The sequence below is a fragment of the Cupressus sempervirens genome, chromosome 4 (assembly GCF_028749045.1).
Source record: "Cupressus sempervirens isolate cs-2001-9-10 chromosome 4, ASM2874904v1, whole genome shotgun sequence".
Lineage (NCBI taxonomy): Eukaryota > Viridiplantae > Streptophyta > Pinopsida > Cupressales > Cupressaceae > Cupressus > Cupressus sempervirens.
The window spans coordinates 294451306-294458822 of NC_143121.1; positions in this window are offsets into that span (position 1 = coordinate 294451306).

Below are 7517 nucleotides of genomic sequence, written 5' to 3' on the forward strand. Positions count from 1 at the left end.
CTCTATATGTAGAAGAGATTAGGAAATGGGTCTCAACTCTTTGATGTTCAATTTTGTTATCTGCAGGTGTTAGTTGAAGATGAGAACAATGTGAAGGCTTTATTCAAATGTGGGGAGGCAAAATCAGATACTAAATATGTATTCCATTTTTGTGGTGTTGAGTTTTTAGAGCTTATATTGTTTACTATTGGAAGAATGGCATCATTATCATCAGGTTCTTGCTCAATTTCTATCATTTGGTGTTGATTATATGTAATTACCGTGATGATTTTAGCATACAATAAGCATTGTCCTTCCTGTTACAAACTGATTTATACTGTCTTAATGTTGGTATGCTTAAACTTTGTACCATTGAAGGCAAAATTTCATAGAATAGTGAAAACGAGATCTTTCTTATAACTATTGTTGTAACTATTTTAATGAAATTTTATTATCTCTTTTCTATATAAATGTTATGCCCTGTTCATTTTTAGTAAACTTCAAAAGTAGTTGTTCCAGTGCTAGAGTTTTTGTGGGATAAAATGCATAATTTTCATATAGTGGTGTTGCATTTAGGATACTTTTCTTCTTCAACTTGTGTATTGTATTGCACTATACTTTGATAACCAACTATCATGAATATGAAATTCCTTTGTTACTGTTATTATATAATATATCATTATTCATAGTTGAAAAATTTTCTGTCAACTTTTGCAATATCAAGAGTGCATAATTAGGCATGTTACACTTCAATAGTTCTACTTTTCCTTACATTATTGGATGCTTTCATTTCAAATAATGCATGCCCATGTTAAATGTTTATGTTCTTCTTTGTTCCATGTTGTATCAAGAAATTGTTTCTTATCCAAGCGATTTAATTTGCAAACATTTAAATCTTTACAAAGATAAAGTTGGATCAGGAGAATTTTCCTTCTCAAAGGCATCCTTTGATTGTAAAGCATCCATTCCATTATATATTCAACAAACAAAGCATATCTGGTTGAATAGATAATGGAATGGATGCTTTACAATTAGAGGACACCTTTGAGAAGAAAAATTATCCTACTCCAACTTTATCTTTGTAGAGATTTAAAAGGTTGCAAATTAAATGGATTGGATAAGAAACAATTGCCTTATACAACATTAAAAAAAAATTGACCAAACATTGGTCAAAATTTTGACCAATTCTATAATTATTCACAATTGAAATTTTTTTTGTCAACTTTGGCAATATCAAGAGTTCATAATGAGGCATGTTACACTTCAATAGTTCTACTTTTGCTTACATTCTTGGATTCTTTCATTTCAAATAATGCATGTCTATTTTATATGTTTATGTTGTTCTTTGTTTCATGTTGTATCAAGCAATTGTTTCTTATCCAAGCCATTTAATTTGCAGCCTTTTAAATGTTTGCAAAGATAAAGTTGGAGTAGGAGAAATTTTCTTGTCAAAGGTGTCCTCTGATTGTGAAGTGTCCATTCCATTATGTATTCAACAAACAAAACATATCTCATTGAACAAATAATGGAATGGACACTTTACAATCCGAGAACACCTTTGAGAAGAAAAATTCTCCTGCTCCAACTTTATCTTTGTAGAGATTTAAAAGGTTGCAAATTAAATGGCTTGGATAAGAAACAATTTCTTGATATAGCATAAATTTTTTTTTGACCAAACATTGGTGTAAATTTTGACCAATTCTTGATAGGTCTCTACCAAGACTTTATCGAAATTTCCACCAATTATTTAAAAAATTTGACCAAACATTGGTGGAAATTTTGACCAATTCTTGATAGTTTTCTACCAAGACTTGGTCGAAATTTCTACCAATTATTAAAAAAAATTGTCAAAACATTGGTCAAATTTTCTACCAATTCTAAATTTTTTTTGACCAAATATTGGTGGAAATTTTGATCAATACTGACAAATTAGATCTAGCAAAAATTTAAAAAAATTGACAAATGTATTGGTCAAAATTTCAACCAAACATTGGTTGCTCAAAATTTTGACAATAAAATTTACCACCAACTGCTTGGTCGATGTTTTGACTGACCTGCATTAAAATTTTGTCCAATATTACTAGTGATGGTTTAGGTACTACTAAAATGGGTTCACTAGTGAGTGCCCTCTTGAGCTCCTAGAAGGCATCCTCACATTATCCTATCCATTCAAACTTCTTTCCTTTCCTTTTAAGAGTTGTAATAGGGTGAGCTACCCTAGAGAACCTTGCCACACATTGTCTATAGTATCTAGCTAAACCCATAAAACTTCTAACCTCCATGACACTGGTAGGTGTTGGCCAACCCATGATGGCTCAGATATTGGATAGGTCTACTGAGATCCCATCTCCTAATATCACATGGCCCAAATAATGCACTTCACATCTAAAAAGGAACACTTTCACAAGCTGCCATATAGTTGATTCTCCCTCAATTGTTGTAATACCTTACATGTCCTTCATGTTCCCTCTCATCATGAGAATATACCAATATATCATCCAAGTACACTACTACAAACTTACCTAGGAATGTGTCGAATACCCCATTCATGAGGCTAATAAATATAGCTAGGGCATTTTTGACACCAAAATGTACCACTATGAACTCCTAGTGACCATATATTGTACAGAATGTAGTCTTGGTGATATCACTTTCCACGATGCGCAACTAGTGGTACCCTGACTTGAAATCTATTTTGGATAATACTCAGGCTCCCTATAACTAATCAAATAGGTCATCAATCCTAGGAAATGGGTACCGATTCCTGATAGTTACGTTATTCAACTGCTAGACATTAATGCATAATTTGAGTGACCCATCCTTCTTCTTTACAAAGATCATTGGTTCTCCCCAAGGTGACACAATGGGTTGGATGTGTCACTTCGTCAAAATTTCCTCTAGCTGAATCTTAAGCTCATTAAGCTCATGTGTGATCATCCTATAGGGTGCTCTAGATATTGGTTAAGCTCCTAGCACAAGATCAATATGGAAATCAACTGCCCTTGGTGGAGGCATAGTAGGGAGCTCTAATGAGAATACATCCACAAACTCCTATGATATCGGATAGTCATTGAGAGAAGGTTCCTCCCCTACATCCTCTTCTCTATCACTGATGGTGATGGCAAACAACTAACATCCCTTCTGCATGCACTGCTTAAGCTACATGGAAAAAATCATATGAAGGGATACTAGCCTTTGAACTCTTGAAATCACCCTATGTGTACCATGATCATCTACACACTCAACCCTCTTCTGTCTGTAGTCCATCTCTACACTGTGGGTGCAAAGCCAGTCCATGCCAAGGACTATCATAAGACCCCAAAGGAGTAATATGCATGTCTAATGTGGTGAACATGTCCCCAATATAAATCAAACACTCATGAATCAAGGACTCAACTAACACCCTAGCCCCTCAAGTTAACTCAACCTCCCAATCAACATCTTGTCTAGTTGCCACTAGCCTACATCACCCCACTACAAAAGGGGATATAAAAGAGTCTATAGCTTTGGACTCAACTACTATAGTAACCTCGCACCCTCTAATCATACCTATGGCCTCAATCATTATGGCCTGATGCTCGGCTTGGTAGGTATCAACCACTCCAAACATGCAATAGGATCTACCCATATTATCTACTCTAGGCTCTGAGGTGGCTCCATGTTGACTACCTACTATGGGACCCTGTACACATTCTCTCTTACAATATGACCCATACCACCACAAGCATAGCATGGCCCATGGGTCTAAATCTGTACTCCTTGTGGTCTAGACCACTACTAACCCCTAGTCTTGCTACATCCAATAAAGTCTCCCCTAGACAACTATTGAGTCCTGAGTGGCTATGCATATGAGGTTTTTAACTACCACTATTTGGGCTTAGAGCCCTGATAACCCTAAGATGACCTCTTTCTAGTGTCCTACTAGCCTCTGTGATATGTCGATGGGGCCTTTGAGGACCCTACCGAGTGGCTCTAGTTACCATTCTAGGAGGGTTTTTGTTGTACTAGCTACTAGAAGGTATTTTAGTTATAGGATTGATCCCAAGATTCTTTTCTAGTACAAATGTCTTCTACAACCAATGTCATCTCAACTACCTCTCTGAAAGTGGTAGGAAATGCTAGCTACACTAATCGTTGGAGAGATAACTTAAGGTCCTTAATGAACCGATGGATGCATAGCTTCTCATCCGTCGTGTACTCTACATAAGAGAGTAGCTCCAAGAACCTACTCTCATACTGGGCCACCATGAGACCCATTTGCTAACGGTCATGGAACTCCTCAAGTCGCCTCTATCCAAAATGCTTTAACAAATATCTATCTTTGAATTGGTTCACAAAGGACTCCCATGTGAGTGTCTCTATGTCTACTCTCCCTATGGTCTCCTCCTATTGCCACCAATTGGAGGCATGCTCTCATAATAGGTGTATGGCCATTTGTTCCTTTAGATTGCTCCCGTAGGTATGCATTCTAAAGCACCTTTTTAAACTCTATAGCCATCACTCTGCACGTGTGCCATCTATGGTACTAATGAACATGGGTGGTAGGAGTCATAGTAACTACCTAATTTCATTCCCAATATCTTTGGGTTCTCTCACTAGTGCTCACTCTAATGCAGGTGGTGGCTCTATTTGGTGTATTGATGGTTCCCCTTGATCCTCTACAAGTCTAGGTGGGGGACTCCTACTTCTCTCCCTGATATCAGCCCCATGCCCCTTTGCACTTGGTTGTCCTGACTATAAAATAATAGGTGGTAACTTTTGTTGTACTAACCCAATAAGATTATTGATAGCATTAAAAAATTGATCTAGGTTTGGAGGTTGCTCCAGTGGGGGTCCTCCCACATCTTGCCATGTCTCCTCTTGGCCTGCTCAGTTTTCCCTAGGACCTCTAGCCCTTTGACAACAATTTCAGATGACTATAGGCATCCTATGAAAAGTTGCAATTCATAGGTTAGATGTAATGGGTTAGGCTCCTAGTGCCAAAACTAGTGCTTTGATACAAGAATTTCATGCCCAAAATCTACAAGGAGAAAACACCACAATTTTTTTTTTTTTTTAAGGAACCTTTATGTTTTGCAATGGGGTTAGATGATGTGATGTTAATTTGATAAAGTTTACATTTTATTTGGGTTGGGATAACTTTTAAAAGGTAAACCATTATACTTAATATGTATCAGTTACATTCTAAGGTTACGAGTTATAATGGGAATTTGGACATTGATTGACTATTCTGAATTTTGGTCACAGAGGTAGGGTATACTTCAACTTTGTTAGTTAGCTTAATGTAGTTCCTTTTTAAGTTACATCCAAATTATGGAGTATGGTTATGTTGTTCTTAACCTAATGTATATCATGCTTCAAATATTTATAAATTTCTTTTATAATTATTGTTACATATTTGTATTAACTAGTGATTAGTCCTTGCATGGTGATGACGATTCATTAGTTTTCAATATTGAGGTTTGATACCCTATCTAATCATTAAGTCATATATTAAAAAACTTACTAACTTATCATCTCATTACATCACTACCAACCACAATTTAATGAAGAAATTCATCACTTCCTAAGTTAACTTTTACACCAACCAAATCAATTTCAAATCTATTTTACTTCTACTCCCTACTTTATTCCAATTTCTTAACTAATCATTGGTATCTATATTTAAACAATAATTTATTATTATTTTTAAAAAGAATCCATTAATATAAATATAAATTAACATTTCCTTTAATACCTAATCATCCCATTAAAAATTTTCCTAAGAATAATCAACACTAACCTACTATGCATCTACCTATCTTACTACCTTATCATGATAATTCATTTAAAATATCCTACCCATAATATACCATATATTACATGTACTTATTATTTATTATTTTACCCCTTATATACTAATTTATATTCTGTTTTACCTACCTCACATTTTCCAAAGTCTTAGCCCCCCCTTACTTTTTTTTCTAGCTACTTTCCCCCCTCTACCTCCTAAGTACCTATTTCCTAAGTAAAACCCATTCCTTACTTCCCTTATAAAGAGGCATGAATCAGCAAGGATTTGATATAATCCAGATATTTAAATTAACTACAAGGTAGGTGGGAGGTGTAAGAAGGGATGAGGGGGTGGTGAGACCACCTCTCATCTTATCTCTTTTCATATTTAAATTATTTTTTATGAGATCTAACTTATGGTCAAGACCTAGCCACCATACATAAGGAAGGGTGAAATTTTAATTTCTTCTTTTCTTTAAAGGGTAATTGAAAATATTTAAGACCCCCTGTCACCTTTTTAAGAGGATGTGTGTGTGTGTGTGTGTGTGTGTGTGTGTGTGTGTGTGTGTGAGTGAGTGTGTGTATTTTTCCTTTTTGTTGGTTCACCTTATAATTGATTTGCTAACATTGTACTTGGTCCCTTCATTTTGATTACCTTCTTGTAAGGCAATATTATTATGATGGGTGAGTTAATGTTTTTTTTTTAATAATGGGATTGGTAGAAAAATGTTTATTTTATTCTGATTGTATTATTTTATTGACTCTTATTTGAGGAGTGGCTCTTGTTTGAGTTGTCATACATTTTCAACCAAGTGAATATGCACCTATAGGCCTCATTTTTTTTAAGAGTTAAACTTATTTGCCCAGTTTTCTTCATATATTCTCTATGATTTTTTCAAAATTGAGTTGATGATATTTTTAAATTGTATAATCCAATCCAATGCATATTCTATAGAGTAAATCTAATGATTGTGTACATAACAATTACCTTATTGCTGTCAAACTTGATTACAAGATACTTTCATATGAAACATATCTCAAATCTTTTGCATGCAACTTCATGAACAAAGAGTATTTAAATTCTATTAATGATTTCCATTTCTTGACAATAAGTAAATACGGATTACATTAACTATTGAATATCTATTCTACATCTATATATAACTCAAGATTGATCATATAATATATCTATTTTTCTATGAGAATGGAGGATACTATGATACAAGAGATCATTTCCTTTACATCTCACTAATGTCTACAATGATTCTTAATCCTTTTCTCCAATACATTCATATGCAAGATAATGAAACATCAACATCAATACAATGAAATTCTCTTTCATGATCCTCTCAAAGCTTCCATCCAACACACTTGTCAAGCATGAGCATAGGGTGGTGAAATCACCATAACAAAATATACAGAATGGAAAGACCTATTTACAATACATGGAGGATTCACAACCTCTCTATTGACATTGGGATGAGAATAATAACAATACTCTTACAAATACAAATAAATCACATAAAAAGATGGAGCTTATTCCTCCATTTTCAACACAAATACAATAGTATCCTCCCTTCCTATGCAATGGAAACTCTTTAGGAACTCCAAAGTCCAACACCTCAAGTAAAACCTGCAATAAGAGAAAAAATGTAGAACCATGGAGGCTCACCTCCCATCCTAGGCCTCAACGAGGCCACCCAACGAGTTTGGGGAAACAAGGCACAAATAGTTGTAGACCTTCAAACTCACATATCATGTGTAAC